Source organism: Ornithorhynchus anatinus, chromosome 3 (genome assembly GCF_004115215.2).
Source record: "Ornithorhynchus anatinus isolate Pmale09 chromosome 3, mOrnAna1.pri.v4, whole genome shotgun sequence".
NCBI classification, from domain to species: domain Eukaryota; kingdom Metazoa; phylum Chordata; class Mammalia; order Monotremata; family Ornithorhynchidae; genus Ornithorhynchus; species Ornithorhynchus anatinus.
In genome coordinates this window covers 62,749,728-62,771,302 of record NC_041730.1, presented here as the reverse complement: position 1 = coordinate 62,771,302, position 21,575 = coordinate 62,749,728, and the positions used below count along the sequence as shown (strand labels likewise).

Here is a 21,575-nt window from a genome sequence, read left to right as displayed (position 1 = left end):
GCTGACCCCTGAGCATTGTACATCACTCAATCTGATTCCTTCCCTCTCTAATCTAGATGGTTTGAGCCTTCTCTTCAGTGTGCCCGTTAATGACCTTTCATGAGAATTAACTGATAGAAAGCATCAACTCTGTATCTACTGCATTTTTTAAAAGCCGCACCATACCATATCTATTTGCTTGCCCGCACAGATTAGATTTGTAAAAACAATTTGAATGATTTAAACCGTTGGTTATGGGAAAGACTATTGAGCTGCTGAGGAGAGGGAGGGGGTTCCGCTGCATCTGTGGGCCGCATCAGACCCTGCTGGAGATGAAAGCGGTCCAGGCCGGTCAAGACTGCAAGCTCCTCCTCTGAACTGTAAGTTCCTTGTGGGTGGGGATTGGTCTACTGGCTCTGTGGTACTGAAATAATAGTAATGGCATTTATTTACCACTATGTGAGAGAAACAGGTGGGAATTAAACCTGGTCTTTGTCCCCCAGGTGCCTAGTACAGTGCTTGCAAACAGTAAGTGCTCAACAAATATCATTAATTGATTGGCTCTAGAATGCAAGAGAACCCCCAGAGTTTGTCCCTGGGAATTCACTATCCAGCAGATCCTAGTTCTGTTTCCTGTTAGGGTTTGTTCTCTTAAAAGCACCAACATTCTTGAGCCTTGAAGAATTCAATCAACTGTGCATGTTACTAGCTCTCATTTTTCCATGCAATGGAGGCAAGCAGTCAGGTGAATAACAACAGATACATGAAATTGGAGACAGCACCTGGGGAGGCAAGGCTCCTTGTGTACAAATCTGAAATTTATTTATATTAATGTCTGTCTCCCCCCTCAGACTGTAAGCTTGTTGTGAGCAGAGAACATGTATACTTATTGTTATATTGTTCTTTACTAAGTGCTTAGCACAGTGCTATGTATACAGTTAAGCATTCAATAAATGATATTGACTGATTTACTGACTGAACAATGGGAAGAGGAAAACCTGAGTCAGTGGAGCAGTGGAAGAGCCACTCTTGCAGACTGTGGGAGCGCCTAAGGAAGATGGTCAGAGATGATAGTAGGAACTTAAAAAAAAAAGTCTAAGGAATTGGCTGATCCAACATTAAAATGTTGGAGCCATTTCACTAAACATCACCCAGTCCTCTACAAAAGGAAAGCTGCTATAGCCATTAGCTAACCCTCAGTCAGTTTGCAAAGCCAGATAAAACTGGGAGAATGCCCTGGTTTTCTAGAGTCTGATATTTCAGCTTCTTAAGAAATACATTAGTTAAAGCAAAACAAGAGAATTAGAGGTGTATTTTAACCTTCATTGTGGTTTGTCATTCTCAAGTATTTCTTTCTAATTCTTATACCAAGATTCACCTATGAAAATAAAGTAGGTCCTGATCCAGTATACTAATATCACTGAGGTAAAAAGACCTCAAAAGGTCATCTAGTCCATTATTCTGTCTGCTTGGATAACCTTCTCTATAGATCTTAATCTCCAAGGAAGAAGGTTCTATGGCCTCCTTCAATTGCTCCAACATCTCATAACAAGGATGGCCTTCCTTATATTGAAAGAAATCCCTCTTCCTGCAGTTTAAAGGGTCAGTAAGATAGGGAATGACAGAATTTGGGTCGGAAGATGAGGAGATTTGTTTTAGAAATGTTCAATTTGACTATCAAGCGGGATAAACAAGTAGAGATATCCTGAAGGCAATAAAAATAATAATAATAATGATGGTATTTCTTAAACACTTACTATGTGCCAGGCACTATATTGAGCACCGGGGTAGATACAAGCTAATCAGGTTGGACACAGTCCATGTCCCACATGGCCTCAGTCTTAATCCTCATTTTACAGATGAGGTAACAGGCACAGAGACGTAAAGAATCGAGTCTTAAGGGAATCTCACAGTTAGAGGGTGGGAGCCAGAGGAGGAGTCTGTGAACAAGACCGAAGTCACAGCCAGAGAGAAAGGAGAACCAGGGTTGGACATTGTCAGTGAAGGCAACCTTAGATAATGTTTCCAGGAGAAGGTGGCGGTTCACAGTGTCAGAGGCAACTGAGAGACTGAGGAGGATTAGTGTGAAATAGAGGCCATAAGATTTGGCAACAAGAAAATCCTTTAGGAGGGGATTTTCCATGGAGTGGGGTGGGCAGAAGCCAGATGAGAGGGAGTTGGAAAGAGAACTGGAGGAGAGGAATTGGATGAAGGCAGCTGGTATAGACAACGCACTCAAGGAGTTTGGAGAGGGATGGCAGTAGAGAGCTGTGGGGTCAAGGGAGGATTTTCATAAGATACGGAATACATGAGTCTGTTTGAAAACAGTGGAGAAGAAACCATTGGAAAGTGAATGTTCAAGGGATGACTTCTTAGATACTTCAATGACCTCTCAGCTCCCTCTTTTAGCACCTCAGCTGTTCGATTTCCTTAGCTTCAAATTATGCAGTTCAGAGCGGATTCAAATTTTGGTGCTTTTCTTATGCTTCCACATCTTTCTTGAAAAGTTATCTTTTGTATCACAACTTTCCGGGCTGGGGAAGAGAAAAGGGTTGCAGAGGGAGAGTTGAGAAATCGGCTCTTCTTGGTCTCAATCCCAGAGCAAATTCAGCCTCAGAGGGTGAGTGATTTTAAGGTCAATAGTATGCTTGGTTCGGGAAGGCAAGAAACTAGAGTTAAATTTCTAGCTCTCTCAATGGCTCAAGGAATGACCTTGATACCATTTCCATTCCACAGTCAAACCTTCTGAAGAAGTTTACCTCCTTCAAGGCAAGATGATGGAGACAAATGAGAGGAGACCCTGAGAAGTGCTTTGTGCTTCCCAGGACAAGGCACTAACAAAACAACGTGTGATTATTGCATCCATTCAGTTGTTTTGTTACAAAAAAAAAAAAAAAGAAAAACAAATTACATTTTTCCCCACATTGAGCCCAAATAATTCTAACCGTGGGATTTTATAATTCCAAACTTGATGTGTGGCTAGTCCCCAATGTGAAATAATTACTTTGATGAGTTTCCAAAAGATTGCTAAGAAATAATGAAGCTGTAAGCAACATAACCATCATTTTTCTCCCTTGGGCACTACAGAATTTCTGTGAAATTTTTACTTATGCTGTTGCCTGCGCTACTAAAGTTACTAAACTCCATAATTTTGTGAAACTCTAGTCAGGGAAGGCCTGCATGTTCAGAAAGCTCTAGTGTAACACCCAAGATTCTGCCAGACCAAATGTTCTCTCTCTAAGCATACCAAACATCATTTGGTTTTCTTATCAGGGAGAAGGAAATTAAATGCAAGAATCTATGTTGATGTGCCATTTAAGACCGCAGATTTAAAATAAGCCATTAGATGCCAAAGTTAAGATTAGTAGGAGCGTTCATTCACTCGCACTGCTTCATGTCAAGTGCTAGATTGCTAGGTAAACATATATAAATATTGACTTTATTATGCCGTAGTGCAATGTGGGTGAGTTAATGATGCCATGAGAACATTCATTTTCACATTTCCTTACTTTTGCATGTTTTAATTTGCAACTTAATGCTGCATTATCATAATTTTTTGCATTATGTAATGATTAAAGTGAGACATATATTTATTGATTTTTTTGATTTATTTAAATGTAACAATTGCCCTAGGGCATGTGCATGTACAAAATACACATTCAACAGTCAAACTGAACCAGCAGATAAATCCCCCATTAAAAAAGGCATTTGGGAATCTTGGGAAAAAAAAGAAAAAAATTCTGGAAATGGAGTAGGAGGGAAGGAGGGGATCTTGAAAGGTCATTTAACCCAATCCCCTGTCTCAAGACAGATGTCCTTTTCTGTTAATGCAAAAAAGCAAGGGTCTTCTACAACATCACTTCATTCCTCTTTCAGTTAATTTTCCTCTAGTGATGAGGTGTGACTGAAATCTCTCTTTCTCCTACTGAAACTCATTTCAGCCACTGAAGAGTAGACGATGAGATGAAGGAGGGCAAAATGCATGAAAATTCTATTGTTTTAAATAAAGGCTGTATGACCCTTGATAAACTCTTTCTTTCAGTTGTCCAAATAGATGTGCATTCCATCAGGTGAAAGATTCTAAGATTTAAGGCACCAGTTTAAGAGACCCTATGGCCCACACTACAGAGGGTAGCCCAAGACAACTCAAAGTGGATGAATTCAGCCTTGATTCTCCCACTGTTCACATTACAACTCCTGGGCCTTTCTTCCTCCCAATCTTCTCTTCAACAGCAGGAACCCTCAAGTGGTTATGAGAAGCTGCATGGCCTAGCGGATAGAGCATGGGCCAGGGAGTCAGAAGGACCTGGGTTCTAATCCCTTCTCTGCCACTTGTTTGCTGCGTGCCGTTGGGCAAGTCTCAAATTCTCTGTGCCTCAGTTACCTCATCTGGAAAATGAGGATTCAGACTGTGAGGCCCATGTGGGACATGGACTTTGTCCAACCTGATTAGCTTGTATCAACCCCAGGGCTTAGAACAGTGCCTGTCACATAGTAGTGCTTAACAAATACCATCATTTTCAATATTATTATTATCCCATGACAACAGGTACTACAGAGACCATTCAGTCCAGGGATCTTCTAATTTTTCAAAAAGAGGAGCACTTCATTGAGGTGACTATGCTTTTGGATCAACTCCAGAAGTTGGGAGTAGTGGGGTCTGCTCTCATCTGGGCTGGATCCCAGCTGCCTCTGGAACACGTCCCTTTCAGAACAGGAGTACATCACAACAGCCCTGTTCTAAAAATAGCTCCCAGAGGGCCTTTTTTTTTTTTTAAATTGGTGCTTCTTAAGCATTTGTGTCAAGCACTAAACACTGGGGTACATACTAGATGATATTAGAGGATGGTTGGACACAATCCTAGCCCCCCATGGAGATCACATTCTAAGTAGTTTGGGATTTAATCCCCATTTTACCTATGATGTAACTGAGGCACCGAAAAGGTAAGTGACTTGCCCAAGGTTACACAGCAGGCAAGTGGTGAAACCGGAATTAGAACCTAGAACCCTCTGGCTCGGAGGCCCATTCACTTTCCACTAGGCCACACTGCCTTCAAAAAAAGACACACAAACTGACAGATACCAGGAGTGAAGGGGAATCACCTTTCCTGGAAGGGGTTCGCTCAGGTAGGAGAAGTAATGTGTTGTTGTGGGCACAGACCACAGTGATCTAGTTTACTGCTCAGCATTTCATTCATTCAATCGTATTTACAGAGTGCAGAGCACTGTACTAAGTTCTTTGGGAGAATACATCAGTAAACAGACACATTCCCTACCCACAATGAGCATTTGAGCAGGATAATGCCTCAATCGCCCAAGCCGACAGTCATAAACTTAAGAATCTGTGTAGGAAGGATGTTTCTTATCCCCACACTCTAACCAGAGAAACTGAGTCTCCTATCTAACTTGTACAGGGGAGCCTGACTCTGGCATTTAGCAGGAGGAAGTGGGAATAGAAGCATGCCCTGGATGGACAGTATTACTGAAAAGAACAGGAGACAAAGCCAGGTCCCAGTGGCAAGAACCAGCTCATTAAAAACAAAAAGCAGAAGTGGATGCTACTACTTGCCTCCAGATCTGCTCCCTAGCTCTACCGCCAGAAAAAGTGATCTAGGAATCACAATTTTCCATGCTTTTAAAATAATACCAGGACCATGTGGGGCAGTTTGGTCAAAGAGGTACCCCGCGTGACCTATGGAAACCAGGATTAAACCAACAAGAGGGAAGAGTCTAAGTTATAGGCCCTATTAAGTCACCCAATCCCAATTTGCTTCTCTAACACAAAAACCTACTCACTGTACTTCTATCTCTTCTGTTTTGCTGTAGACCTCTCGCCCACATCCTACCTCTGGCCTGGAATGCCTTCCCTCTTCCGATCTGACAATCACTCCCCCATCTTTAAAGACATCTCCCCCAAGAGGCCATTCCTGATTCAGTCCTCATTTTCTTTTCTCCCACTCCCTTCTGCATCACCCTGATCTGCTCCTTTTATTCACACTCCACCCCCCACATACTTACATATATATCCATAATCAATTTAGTGTCCATCTCCCACTCTGGACTGTAATCTCATGGTGGGCAGAGAATGTGTTCGTTATATTGTTTTCTCCCAAGTACTTAGTACAGCACTCTGCACACAGTAAACTCTCAATAAATACAATTGATTGATTGATTGATGGCCTCCCACAAAGTCCAGCTTTGTCAGTTTGCAGATCTCCACTATCCTGTCTTCATTCATCTCCAGGTCTTGATGGGGAGTTGCAAAGAGTCGAGGAGCTTAAATCCTGAGTCGCCCAGGTCCAGGAAGAAGCAACAAGAACACCACAAGTCGAGACCCTTAAACCTCCCCCATTCTCTGCTCCTCTGATTCCTTTCTCCTCTCCTAACAGCCACTCTCTTAATGGACTAGAACTCATTTGCAGCTTGGCTGTAGCTGTCAACTTCCCACGTCGCTTACAAATCTGCACAGCAATTCTTGCCTGCCTCTAACTTTCCTGATACTGTATGGTTTATTGTGTGTAAATATCTAACAAGGGGGAAAAGACAAACGGAAGTTCCGCTCCATTTCAGTGAGGTTCCCTTCACTAAAGGAATTGATATCCTCCTGTTTAATGGGATGATCGGGAAACCATGGAACTGATGAGGTGGGTCTTTCTAACATCAGGCACCACGGCACGGTGCTCTCTCCGGGGGGAAAAACAGATCTTCGTAAGATGTCAGCATCCCTACTTGGGCGCCTCTGACTCGGGAGATATCTTAAAATGTGGGATTTGATTTGCCATGCGTTCTGGGACCTGGTGAAGGAAGGGTTCAGAGCAGACTGGGAGTGATGGTCTGGAGGGGTTAACGACAGTAATAGTAATCCTCCTGCCTGCTGCCTAAGGATCTGGGAAGAGGAAAAGTCTGCCAACTTATTGAGCTTCTAGGAGAAAATGGTGGGGTAATTCACCCCAGGAGAGCAGCAGCCAATAGAGAAGCAGCATAACCTAATGAATAGATCACGGGCCCGCGAGACAGAAAGACCTGGGTTCTAACCCAGACACCACCATTTGTCCGCTGTATGACCTTGGGTAAGTCACTTCACTTCTTTGCTTCAGTTACCTCATCTGTAAAATGGGGATTAAGATTGTGATCCCCATGTAAAACATGGACTGTGTCCAACCAGATTAGCTTGCAATCTACCCCAGCGCTAGAACAGTGCCTGGCACTTAGTAAACGTTAAGCAAATACCACAAAGAAAAGTCTGCCCTGAATTTGGAGCAGAGGGTTTGGAGGTTCAGAGAGATAATATGAGGGGCCACAAGGCACTAGTGGAGCAGAAAAGGATGCCCAGTTCTCTAAGCCTTCAGAACCAGAACCAGTGTGGACTAGTAGATAGAGCATGGGCCTGGGAGTCAGAAGGACCTGGGTTCTTATCCCAGCTCTGCTACTTGTCTGCTGTGTGACCTTAGGCAAGTCACTTCACTTCTCTGTGCTTCAGTGAAATAAGGATTAAGACTGAGCCCTATGAGGGACAGGGACTCTGTCTATCCCACTTATCTTGTACCTTCTTAGTGCTTAGAACAGTGCCTACCTGGCATTTAGTAACAATGCCTGGCACAAATACCACAATTACTAAGGTGCTGCTTCATTACTATCATTAACCGTAATGATACTTGTTAAGCCCTTACTATGTGCCAAGCACTGGACTAGGAACGCGGGTAGAGGACCTGGATTCTAATGCCAGCTCTGCCTCTTACCTGCTGAGCAATCTTGGGCAAGACAACTTCCCTGGAGTCAGTTCTCTCAGCTGCAAAATAGGGAGTCAATGTCCGTTCTCCCTCCTATTTAGACTATGAGCCCCGTATGGAACCTGATTATCTTGTATCTATCCCAGTACTTAGTACAGTGCTTGGCACGTAGTAAGGGCTTAAAAAATGCCACAATTACTAGTAGGATTTAATCCCCATTTTACAGATGAGGTAACTGAGGCACAGAGAAATTAAGCGACTTGCCCAAGGTCACATAACAGGCTATTGGCAGAGCCAGAATTAGAACCGAGGACCCCGACCCCCAGGCCTTTGCTCTTTCCTCTATGCCACGATGCTTCCCAAGGAACGAGAAAGTCCATTGCAAGCTAATTCTAGAGACTCCCAAGCAAACCTCCCAGAGATATTTAGTCTCCAAGGGAAAATACTAGGCCCTTCCAGTTTTAAGTATCCCAAAAGAAAGCCCTCCCACCTCAGCCTCAGTCCTTTCCAATATTCCAGCAGCCTCCTCACCCTGATCCCACCCCCATCTCCAGCAGCAGTGTCCCATAGAGATGCCCAGTGTGCCTGGGGGAGGCGAGGGATGGAATAGTGTGGACTAAGTACTGGGGGAAAAAAGAAGTCAGAGTTAAGCCCTAAGGGTTCAATCTTTTTTCTCCTTTGTCAGAGCAGATGGGGAAAGGAATGCTTCATGAAAGGCAGATTATCCTGGACACTGGGGAAAGCTGGGAGGATGGGTCTATAAAATGCCAGGAGGAAGGGAGTCTGGATTGATGTCAGGGAGGTGGTCATGATGGGGACTAATTCAACACAAGAGGTAATCCACTCAACCTGTTCAGACCCCTCTGCCTCTTTTCATCTGCCCTCAACTTTTTCTCCTCTCAACCAGCTCCTCCCTGGGCACATAGACAACCACCTCTCTTACAGCTAAATTCTCTTTCCTCGTCCTTAAAGAAAACAATAGAAAGCTATGGGGGGAGGGGAAAGTGGGAAGGCTGGGGGAACTGGCTCTCAGACTGAGACTACTGCCTGTCTGGAGATTCAGCAGATTTACCCAGACTGAGTAAACTGAATCAACTCGGGTTGATTTGTTTCTTTTTCCTGGGAAAAGTATCACTGATTCCAAGGGTCAAAATGGCCAGGGAGGGCTGGGGGTCAGTTTGTCCTGGCAGGGGGTCCCCTGCCTTGTTCCTTGCCTTAACCCATCCTGGGCAGGTGAGAAACTTGCTGTTTGTTTTTTAAAAAAGATTTCTCACATATGTGTTGTCCCAGCATCCCTTACTCTCCTATTCCAGAGTCTAATAACCCTGACCTTTAAGAAATTCATGTCTAACCAAAATCCTTTCTGCGGGAGATTCACTCATTTTCTCTTTATTTTACTCTGATCACTTCTTAATGACAAGCCTTCATTCCTGAACTCTTAGTGGCAAGAGCATAGGCCTGGGAGTCGGAGGATCTGGGTTCTAATCCCGGCTCCACCACTTGTCTGCTGTGTGAGGTTGGGCAAGTCACTTAAGTTCTTCATTTTTCAGGTTTCCTTATACGTGAAATGGGGATTCGATAGCTGTTCTCCCTCCTTCTTAGACTGTAAACCCCATGTGGGACAGGGACTGTGTCTGACCTGATTGACTGGTATCTATCCCCACTGATTAGAACAGTTTGACATATGCCATTAAAAAACAAACTTAAAACTAGGAAATTCTTTCATTCTTTTGTATGTACTGAGTGCTTACTGTGTGCAGAGAACTGTACTAAGTGCTTTGGAATGTTCAATATAACAAACACACATTCCCCGCCCACATTGAGCTCACAGTCTAGATGGGGAGACAGATATTAATATAAATAAATTACAGATATGGACATAAGTGCTTTGGGGCTGGGAGAGGTTGATGAATGAAGGGAGCCAGTCAGGATGACACAGAAGGGAGAAGGAGAAGAGGAAAGGAGGGCTTAGTCAGGAAAGGCCTCTTGGACAGAGAAGGCTTTGAAGTGGAGAGAGAGTAATTATTAAATCTTGAAACTAATACATCCATGACTAACAAAAGGAGACACTTCCAGCAGGTCATAATCATTTGGAATATATCACTGGAAATAAATGATAGTAATTGTGGTATTAAGTGCTATTTACCAAGTGTAAGGGTAGATACGATGCAATTAGATCAGATATCTCTATCCCACACTTGGCTCACAGTCTATGGAACAGGGAGGAGAACAGGTATTTAAATCCCATTTTACAAATGAGGAAACTGAGGTAAAGAGATGTTAAGTGATTTGCCCAAAGCCAAGCAGCGGGCAAGTGGCAGAGGCAAGATTTGAACCCAAATCTCCTAACTCCTACTAATCCAGTGCCCTTTCCACTTGGCCACACTGCCACGGAAGTTGAATACGCCAATAAATCGAAAAAATTAATGGAAAAGAGGTCTGTGATCTGTTATTAAAGGAAGCAGGAGCCAAGGAAGTAAGAAGGCACAGCTCAAGCATTAGAATAAGTGTAAGAAGTGCAACTATTCATTCAATCGCATTTATTGAGTGCTTACTGTGTGCAGAACACTGTACGAAGCACTTAGGAGAGTAAAATACAGCAAAAAACAGACATATTCCCTGCCTACAATAAGCTTACAGTCTATGCCATATTTCCTTCAAGCTTTCTTTGATGTCACTAACACAAACAGAATTCTGGGCAAGTAGGAACCTTGGCCTGAACCCAAAGGCATGTTTTGGTAGGGTTCGTTTATATATATATATATATATAGAGAGAGAGAGAGAGAGAGAGAGAGAGAGAGAGTCTAAAACTTCTTTCCCCTTCACATCCCTGCAGGTTTCCCTGGGCATAAGCTCCACAGGCAGAATCGACCAATCAAAAATGTAATTTATTGGGCACCTACTGACTGCAAAACACTATAATAAACAAATGAGAGGCTCACAGGCCCCAGTGTGGACTGGGAATTAATTACCACTTGAACTAGGTATTTATATGGGAGAACTGGATCAGTTAGATTCCCTCAGGAAGAAGGGAAGGAAGGGTATCCAAGGAAAGGAAAATCTCTTTGGATTGTAAGCTTCTTACACTACTTTCTTGTTCACGGTGAAATAAAAGGAAGCTGTCTGCTTCAGATAAGTTACCAATCATCATCCAAGGTTAAAAAATGATTGGTCACCTTATATTCATTCAATAGTATCTATTGAGTGCTTACTATGTGCAGAGCACTGTACTAAGCGTTTGGAATGTACCTTATACCCCAGCTCACCAGAAAGTGGAACTCTAGTTGAAGCACAAACTCTTCATTCTGAGCTTGAAGGAACACCACAAGCAAGTATTTTTTTGAGCACTTGCTGTGTGCAGAGCACTGTACTAAGCATTTGGGAAAGTACAATATAACAGTGTCAATGGATACATTCCCTGCCCACAATGAGCTTACAGTCTAGAGGGGAATAATAATACTCTACTAGTTCCAGCACTCCTACATGGGGGAAAAAGCCACGCTATTAAAAGAGAGGAAAGGGAAACTAGGTGGGTGGGAAACGGGACCTTGGACAAGGCAGGGAGACCTACTTTGAAACTGGGACTCCTCTTCCTTGTCACTTTCCTCATTTCTAGCGGCTAAGAGGAGTGTCCCCAACCTTTGTTCTGAGCAGCAATGGCTATTGTTTCTATTTGACAATTCCAGATCATTTGCATCCATTGTCTCCACTACATAGTGCACAAAGAGAGGGCAGTGTAATAATTATCTACCTACAGATGGCAGCCAGAAGCCAACCAGGTGGGGAATTAGATCTCTAAGCTTTTTTTTCCTATTGGTGCTGAAGCATGAAGAACATCATGAGGAAAAAGGGAAAGCCTGACCTCCCACTGTCCCTGCTCAGCATATCCTGTTCCAGGCCAGGATTCCCCATCCACCCCTGGGAAATGTTCGGTCAATGCCCGGTCAGTGATAAACAATGATCATATAAGCCAAAGAATACAACTTTACATCAAACACTCATTGCCACTCATCAATCTTGAGGCTTCTTTTGTACTATATCTCACTCAGCTTCCCAAACTCGCTTAGTACAGTGCTCTGCACACAGTAAACATTCAGTAAATACCTCTGATGATGATGATGAAGGTATATTGGGCCTGGTAAGTGGGCAAAGAAAAGTGAAAGAACTGGTCTAGCTTGAACAAGAATCTCTGTCTTCTAATTACCCATCCAATGATCTAAAAATCTCAGTGCTGAAGGTGCCTCTAGGAACCATGGTGATGAATTAAAGAGCCACATATAATCTCTGACTTTATGAATGAAGTCTCCTCCACAACCAGAGGCAGTCGTTTGTCCTTCACAATGAGAGTGGGGTGGTCTAGTGGACATTAGCATAGAGACTAGAAAACTATTGGTTTCTAGGGGCAATCATTTCCCTTTGGAGAGTTTTGGGGGTTTCTCCCATGTAAAGTAAGAGTATCAATATTCATTCAGCCCTAGGCCCCAAAGGGGAAGAATGTTCCATGCTTATAGGTCAAGCAGTATTTGATAGTACTTATTGAGTGCATACTGTATGCAGAGGACTGTATAGAGCACTTAGGAGAGTACAGTAGTTAGTAGACATGATCAGGGAGCTTGCACTCTAGTGGAACAGAAACACAAATTATAGATAGAGACGATAGGGGATAAAAGGATTGTTCAAGAAAAGTCTAAAGAGCACTATTCATTCAATCATATTTGAGTGCTTATTGGGTGCAGAGCACTGTACTAAGCAATTGGGAGAGTACAACAGTTACATTCCCTGCCCACAATGGGCTTGCAGTCTCAATACCCTGGGAAGATGAAACCTGGAATCCAGTTATAACAGGAACGGAAAATGAAGGGAGAATAGGGGAGAGAGACATTGGAAAGAAGGGACATCCGTAGGAACATTTTTGAAAATCAAGTGTTGGAAATCAGGAATGAGTGAATGTCATTTGGGCATACTAAGAAAGGGATGCGGGGTCAGACTGAAGTCTCAATGTTTCTCAAAAAACTCCTCCCAACTCTCAACTCCTCACTTTTGTGGTTTCTCAGGAGGAGGTCTCCTGCCTGCTCACTATAGGTACCCCCTCTACCTGCACCCCTTCTAACCTTCTGAAAGCATTTGCCCCCACCCTTCTCTCTTCCCTCAACTTCAACCTCTCACTTTCTCTGGGGTGGCTCCCCTCTGCTTTCAAACATGTCCACATCTCCCCTCTGCTTAAAAATCCTCTCTCAAACCCACACACGCCTCCAACTATCACCCTATCTCCCTATTCTCATTCATATAATTAAAATAACGGTAATAATAATAATCACAGTAACAATAATAATTAAGAGCTTAAGTACCACAATATGTGCCATGCACTGTATCACATGCTGGAGTATATTTAAGATTATCAGGTCATATGTAGTCCCTGTCTCAGATGAGGCTCACATTCTAAGGGGGGGGGGAGAGAGAGCAGCTATCTATCCACATTTTTCAGATGAAGAAACTAAGGTTCAAAGGAGTTAAAGTGACTTGTCCAAGGTCACACAACAGGTATCTCCTGGATCCACCTCTTCCCCTCCAAACTACTACTCTCCTCCCCTAGACTGTAAGCTCCTAGGGATCAGAGTTCATTTCTACAGATTATATTGTACTCTCTCAAGTACATAGTACAGTGTTCTGCACAATGTAAATGCTCAATACCATTGATTGATTAAATCTAAACACCGGTTATGTCATAGTTAAACTATTGGATCGGCCTCTTCACTGGTCTCCCTGCCTCAAGTTTCTCTCTCTCACTCTGATCATCTGAGGGAAGCAGCATGACCCAGTGGATAGAACACGGGCTTGGGAGTCAGAAGGACCTGGTTTCTAATTCCACCTCTGACATTTGTCTGCTTTGTGACCTTGGGCAAGTCACTCCATTACCCTATTTATTTTGTTAATGAAATGTACATCACCTTGATTCTATTTATTTGCTATTGTTTTAATGAGATGTTCATCCCCTTGATTCTATTTAATGCTATTGTTCTTGTCTGTCGGTCTCCCCCGATTAGACTGTAAGCCCATCAAAGGGCAGGGACTGTCTCTGTTACCGATTTGTACATTCCAAGCGCTTAGTACAGTGCTCTGCACATAGTAAGCGCTCAATAAATACTATTGAATGAACTTCTCTGTGCCTCAGTACCTCATCTGTAAAATGGGAATTAAGACTGTGAGCCCCATGTGGGACTGGGACTATGTCCATCTGGATTTGCTTCTACCCACTCCAGCATATAGTGCAGTACCTGGCACATAGTAAATGCTTAACAAGTAACAGTTATGATTATTATTCTCTTCCTGAAGCATTGTTCTGCTCCTCAAAGCCTTCTGCTGTCTTTCTGTGTCCCTTGTAATCAAATAGAAACTCCTTACACTTATTTTTTAAGTCTCTCCAGCAATTTGTCACATCTCATATATTTACTCTCTTCATCCACGACTCCCAACCCACTGTCTCTCTTTCTCCCAAGCTCACCTTCTAACTTTTTCACTGTCGACTCTCCTTCCTCCATCCCCTCACTCAAACTATTCCTCCAACACGGAACTGTCCCCCTCGGGAAAATCCTACAGACCTCAACCTTCCCAATAATTCAAAGCCTGTCGTGCATTCAGGTAGAATCATACAACTCTCCAAGATTCTGCTTCCCAGGCTAATATGAACCCTGTGAAGTTTCAGCACCCAGCATGGTGTAATGAGCCCAATTTGATACTAATGAGCTCATAGTTATTCATTTCTGCTGGCACCAAAGAGTGATGAACTGCATATTGTTTTTCCCAAAATAAAATGATTCTTGAATCAGGTGTTGCAAAAAATAAATAAATAAATAAAAGGAATCCTAACTGTCTTCTGAGGCATCTGGCAGGAACATCAAAATGAAAAGAAGTTTCCCTTAAGATGTGGGACAACGTTTGAAATCTGCTCCAGCGGTGGTGTTCTGCATCGCTGATCATAATTTATCATCATCTTCATATATTCTTATAGAAGTAATACAAATCACCACAGCCAATTAATCAATCTATAATTAGGAGCTGACATGAACATTTACTACCATCAGGCATAATTTATATGATTACAGATGATTAAATAAAATGTAATTGAGTGAACAGGCAATTTGTTAAGCACATGTAAATGCAGACATATCACCTAAGGCTGTGATCCCATCAGCTTTCCCTAACTACGCAGGATCAGGTGAGGTCAACCCTGGGATGGGAGACCACTACAGAGGCTGAACTCCAGGTGGGGCAGACACTGTACTGGAGATAAGATAGGTGGAACTTTCTGAGTTTGTACTGAACGACAATAATGGAGGAGCAAAGTACAGAAGAGGTGTCTCTCTGATGAGAGGTGAGTTTGACCCACTCTATCTTGGGGGAACTCTTCTAACAGGAGTCACCTCGGAAGTATGAGAAGCAGCATGGCGTAGTGATTAGAGCATGGGCCTAGGAGTCAGAAGGTCATGGGCTCTAATCCCAGCTCTGCCATGTGTCTGCTGTGTGACCTTGGGCGAGTCACTTTACTTTTCTGTGCCTCAGTTGCCTCATCTGTAAATTGGGGATTGAGACTGTGAGCCCCAGGTGGGCTAGGGACTGTGTCTAACCCAATTTGCTTGAAATCTACCCCAGCGCTTAGTACAGTGCCTGGCAAATAATATGTGCTTAATATCTCAATTATTATTAAGTAACTGAACAATTAAAACCAAACTTCTGCCTATCCTCCTAGTGGCAACAGCTGCTCTTTGCTGGGTAAAAACCCAAAGTAAATCCTTTGCTGAAGAGCCATTTCCCTCATCTGTTTTAATAAATATACCGCAAGGTGTTTATTAAGTGCTTACTATGCACCAAGCACTGTGCTAAGTGCTGGGGCAGTTAAAAGATAATCAGATCAGACACAATCCCTGTCCCACACAAAACTTGCAATCTAAGAGGGAATCCAGGATGACATTGAGATTGCAGGGCTCTGGAACAGGGGAGATGGTGGCATTATTGTCTGAGATGGAAATGTTAGGAGGAAAGGTGAGTAGTTTGATTTTAGACACGTTAAATTTGAAGTGCTTGTGAGAAATCCAATTCATGAGACTATTGTATTTTTTCATCTCTTACTGTGTACAAAAGCACTGTACTAAGCACTTGGGAGAGTGCAATGCAGCAATAGACACATTCCCTGCCCACAACAAGTTTACAGTCTAGGCGGTGGGGGTGGGGGTGGGAGAGAGAGTCAAATATAAATGAATAAATTATAGATATGTACATAAGTGCTGTGGGGCTGAGAGCGGGGATAAATCCTGCAAACTTCCTGTGGGCAGAGAACGTGTCTTCCAACTTTTACATTGTATTCTCCCAAATGCTTAGTACAGTGCTCTTCATTCACGCTCTAATCCTGGTTCCATCACTTTGCCGTGTGATCTTAGGCGAGTCAACTCCCTTCCTTTGTGCTTCAGTTACCTCATCTGTAAAATGGGGATTAAGACATACAATGGATTTCTGAATCAGAAAGAGAATGCCAGGCCTTGGAGTGGGCAGCAAACAGTAGGGAAGAGGAAAACATATTCCTTAAGGGATTTTAAGAAATAAAAGGCCCCCAAACCCTAGCCATAAAGTGAAGAGTGTTTCCAGAATAACCGAGACAGCAAGGAAGATAGGCCACAAAAGGAGTAATTTGTGCTGCCTTTGCAGAGCTAATCTAGTCAGTGTGCCTCACTCTCATCTTTTTCATCTCTAGTATCTTGCTCACACCTTCTCCCCTTGAATTCTCTCTCCTTCAACAAATTCAACAGACCACTTCCCACATCTTGAAAGTCATTCTGAAATCACATCTCCTCCAGAAGGCCTTCATCAATTAATTTCTCATTTCCCCACCTTATCGCCTCCAACTCCCATGTCAGCACTTCCACGCCCCTAAGCACTTAAGTACCCTCGCCCCCCAGTAACACTTATGTTCATATTTTATATATTCTATTACTTCTTCCTTTCTGTAATTTACTTTAATGTCAGTCTCCCCCACAAGATTGTTAATTCCTTGAGGGCAGGTATCATGACTACTAATTCTATTGTAGTCTCCCAAGCAATTAATACAGTGCTCTGTACCAATTGACGTTGATTGACTGATTTGCTCACAAGGTTTTAACTACCAACCCTACATGGCTGACCTCTAAACCTACCTCTCAAGCCCTAACCTTTAACCCACTCTATAACCCTGTATTTCCTCTTGCCTACAGAGTCTCTCCACTCTGATGTCTTGCTGATGCCTCAAACGCAATATATCCAAAGACTAACTTCTCATTTTTCCTTTCTAAACTCAATCTCCCTCCTTATATAGTCCATCAATTAAAGGTACTTATTGAATGCTTACTGTATGCAGAGCACTGTACTAAACACTTGGGAAAAAACAATAGAGTTAATAGATATGATCCCTGCCCATAATGAGCTTAGAGCCTGCAAAGGAGAAACAGATGATAAAAAAAAAAATCTTCCATTTCCTCAGAAGTCTACAACTCAATTCAATGGATTTAATTGATGGTATATGAGTGCATGCTATCTGCAGAGCACTGTACTAAGAGCTTGGGAGAGTATAGAGTTAGCACACATTCCCTGCCCACATCAAATTTACAGTCCTCCTCATCTTTCAGCTTTCACTCAACTGCTAACTCCTGTCACTTCTTCCACATCTCCTGCACCCACCTCTTCCCCTCCACCTAAAATGTTTCCATCCTGGTCCGGGTTCTTGTTTTATTACAGATTACCTTATCAATCTCCTCACTGGTCTCCCCATCTCCAATAATAATAATAGTAGTAATGGTATTTAAGTGCTTACTATCTGCCAGGCACTGTACTAAGCACTGGGGTGGATACAAGCAAATCAAGCTGGACACAGTCCCTGTCCCACACAGGGCTCACAGTTTCAATCCCCATTTCACAGATGAGATAACTGAAGCACAGAGAAGTGAGGTAATTGGAAACCATGACCTTTTGACTCCCAGGCCCGTGCTCTATCCACCACAACATGCTATTATATTGAGTACTTATGCTTAGTGTGTGCAGAGCACTGTACTAAGCATTTGGGAGAGTACAATATAACAGAGTTGGTAGACATGTTCCCTGCCCACAAGGAGATTGTACTGAACACGGCTACATAGATCATTTTGAAACGTATCTCCATATTCCTCTAAAAGCTCCAAGCAATGCACATCTCCCTCTGCAGCAAGTAGAAACGTTTTACAGTTGACTTCAAGGCTCTCCAGGAGTTCTTTCCATCTTCCATAGAGACTTTCTTCCTTTCTATTCTGCATCTCACAATCTGCACTTCTAAGGTCACCCACCTTTCAATTCTAAACTGAACCTCACTCTAAACTCTCCAGCCTTTGACGACTCGCTCACACTGTTTCCTCAGCTTGGAACTAATTCCCACCCCCCTGGATTCACCAGACAGGAGCTCTCCCCATCTTCAAAGCCCTCCTAAAATCCCACCTCCTCCAGGAAACCCTTTTTAATTGATTCATAAACCACATTAGCCTAGCACCCACCCTTTCTGCTTCATGTATTCCATTCCCACTTTAAAAATTTATATATTCCATTATTTACTGAGCTGGTTCATCCTGATAACTTCAAGCTCCTTCCTGTTGGAGTTTCATTCTTCCTCCTTCTTCCACAATTTGTAAATATTTTTTGTCAATCTCCCTCTATTACAGGGCAGGGAATGGGTGGCTTGCTTCTATTATTCACACTCAATAGATTTTCAATTAAGATGATTGATCTATTGATTGATTCTGATGCTAGGCTGTGTAAGACATCAACATCAATAAATATTTATTGAATAATTCCTGCAGGCAAGTTACTGGAGTAGGCATTCATCCGATACGTGAGAGAGCAGGGTATCCGATCTTAAGGAATAAGAAACAGCAGCTCCTCTGCTGGGAAGACTGTGAACCTGTCACGAGATATGGATTCTGGACCCAGCTAAGCCATTGATTTTTACCATGTGAACTTGGGTAAGCCACTTCCCCTCTCTGTGCCTCACTTTCCTCATTTGCAAAAAGTGGATGAAAAAAAATCTGTGTCCACTTCACAAGGATTATGAGGGAGCCAAATGAGAATTTATGTGAGTGTGCTTTGGCAATTAAAAGCACTAAATAAATTCAAGGTGTTATTACATCAAAGGATGAGTAAAATCCCAAAGGATAATAATGGAGGAAAGAAATATTTATAGAAAAATTGTACTTGTACCTGCCATGGTGACCACTAACACATGAAAGGATTGTACATCCTTTGCCACAGCCTCCTCCACATCCAGACACACACACTTATTTAGCTACATAACAACTATGTGAAATATCAAAAATTTAAACCAGCATGCATTTACCCTGTAAATCAGTTTATTTCTGGTGACATTAGCGTTTTTTTTGTTTAGAAACTAACTGATAACTGAAACTGCTCTTACACTCATCTCCTCGCAAGCAACAGGAATAGTATCACTTCATGGCATATTACATAAGAACATCATAAGGACAGAAGTAAGGTTCATTGCAGAAATTCACAGAACTCATTGGTTGGGCAAGGAAAGGAATAGTTGAAAAGTGACTAGTATGAATCCAGATAACTGACCTTGGAATGAGCCAAGGGAAAAAAAGGGCAGAAATCCCTCAAAAATCCCAGCAGCCCAACCAGATATGGCAGAGACTGGATGTCTACCTGGAGCCCAGAATTCTCAGGGATATCCAAATCAGTTGCAACAGCAAAACCACTTGACCCTGGCTTGAAGGCAGCCTTAGCTTGCAAATAATAATAATGGTAGTATTTGTTAAGCGCTTACTATGTACAAAGCACTGTTCTAAGCCCTGGGGGGATACAAGGTGAGCAGGTTGTCCCACGTGGGGCACCCAGTCTTAATTTCCATTTTATAGATGGGGTCACTGAAGCTCGGAGAAGTTAAGTGACTTGCCCAAAGTCACACAGTTGACAAGTGGTGGATCCGGTATTAGAACCCATCATCTCTGACTCCCAAGCCGGGGGTCTTTCCACTGAGCCACACTGCTTCTCACTAACTGCTTTTGTGGATAGGTGACGGAGGGTCCCAATTTTCCCGCTACGCCAGAGGTTTCTGGGAGACTTATCAATAATAATTATTATGGTACTTTTTAAATTCTTACTCTGTAACAAGCACTGTACTAATCACTGGGGTAAATAGTAGGTTAATCAGGTTGGATACAGTCCCTCCCCCAGAGTCTAAGTAACAGGGAGTGGGATTTACTTCCCATTGCACAAATGAGGAACTGAGGCACAAAGTGAAGCGATTGATCCAAGGTCACACAGCAGACAAGTGGCAGAGCTGGGACTAGAATCCAGTTTCTCCTCTTCACAGGCCCATGCTCTTTCCACGAGGTCAAACTGCTTCTCAAAATATTATCCACTCTCCAAACCGCGTTTCTAGGCCTTTACATCTCAAAAACACTCGAAGAACAACCAGTTTCTTTCTTCCTCCCTAACCTCTCATCCTCACTTCTTTCTGGTTCACTGGAAGCACAGGCACGATAAGGACAGGATCTGTGTACTCAAATTGGTCCCTTTGCTCTAGCCACAGGAGCCCTCCTTATCTGCAAAGCCTTCTGCTCTGGGTTTATGATCCAGGTGAACAATTAGCTACACCCCGGCTATACTGTTATAGGCTGCTACCGAAACAGAATCAGGCACTGCAAATGGCAACTGCAGTCATGAACCCCAGAACAGCTTTAATATGGGCTCCATGTAGAAGGCGAAGAAAATGCCTTGAATTTGTACAGTATTTTCATGTTACAAAGCACTTTAATGTTAGTTGTCGCCTTTCCTTTTTTTTTTTTTTCATCCCCACAATATTCCCGTGAGAAAAGGAGAGGCATGGATTGTTAGCTCCATTTTACATATGAGGAAACTGAGCCCCAGAGAGTTTGGACCTGTGGCCCAAAGCCACCCAGCAGGTCAGTGGCAGAGCTGGGATTAGAATCAGGGTGTCACTGAACTTTTAAACCAAGGCCATCCCACCAGTGCTGATTGACTTCAGAACTTCATTTCCTTGGACTCACTGAATTCGTGAAGAGGTGTGTCAAACTGAAAAGAGTTTAACAAATTCTAATTTTAAATCCAGGTGGCTTTACATCAGTGTGGAGTATCAAATTTGCAGCTAACTGGCAGAGATCCAGATACCTTCATTAGTGTTCTTATCAGTATCTTTTAAACACTAACAATTAGCTAGCTCTTCCCCCACTACCTCCAATCAGTCATTCAATTGTATTTGAGCACTTAATGGGTGCAAAATACTATACTAAGTGCTTGGGAGAGTATAACATAACAGACAGTAACACTGAAAATCTGGGGAACCTTAGTAAGAGCTGAGAATCTACAGTGAGTTACGCTGAGGATTTTAAAGGACAGTATGAAGACAGGTGGCCAGGATAATAAAGATTAGGCTTCTGTATGAATCTCAATAAAGGTTGCTTGCCTGCTTCATGTCTCAGCTGTCCTGACTTTCTCCGAAGTGGAAAAAATCTCAGAGGAGAAAAACTTAAACACACAATTATCCCATTTTGTCTGGGACCATCTGTTTCCCAAAAGAGTACTCCTATCTTAAAGGAAGATTAGCATGCGACTGAGTCTTGATCTTCACTTAGGGAAGACGGTAACTAGACCTGTTTTACCTTCTCAGGGTCGCACCTGGAGAGTTGCCAGTATTCTACCAGTCTCAGCCACGGAAGGGAGAGTCAAGCAGAGGCGTACCCATTCCATTTCTAACTTGGGCACGGTTAGCAAATGGAAGGCAATCTGCTAAAAGTCAACACTCACCTGTGCTGGACAGCAGTGGCAGGGGAGAGA

At 42.9% G+C, this 21,575-nt stretch overlaps 1 long non-coding RNA gene and 1 other non-coding gene across 2 annotated transcripts in view; one reads left to right on the top strand and one right to left on the bottom strand.

Moving 5' to 3' along the window:
* The window catches only part of LOC114810020, a 78,035-nt gene that overhangs the window by 33,709 nt on the left and 22,751 nt on the right, over positions 1-21,575 (bottom strand). The window lies entirely within an intron of this gene.
* LOC114810932 lies at positions 21,398-21,535 on the top strand. The gene has a single exon (XR_003758621.1). It is a non-coding gene; the product is annotated as a small nucleolar RNA SNORA7 (small nucleolar RNA).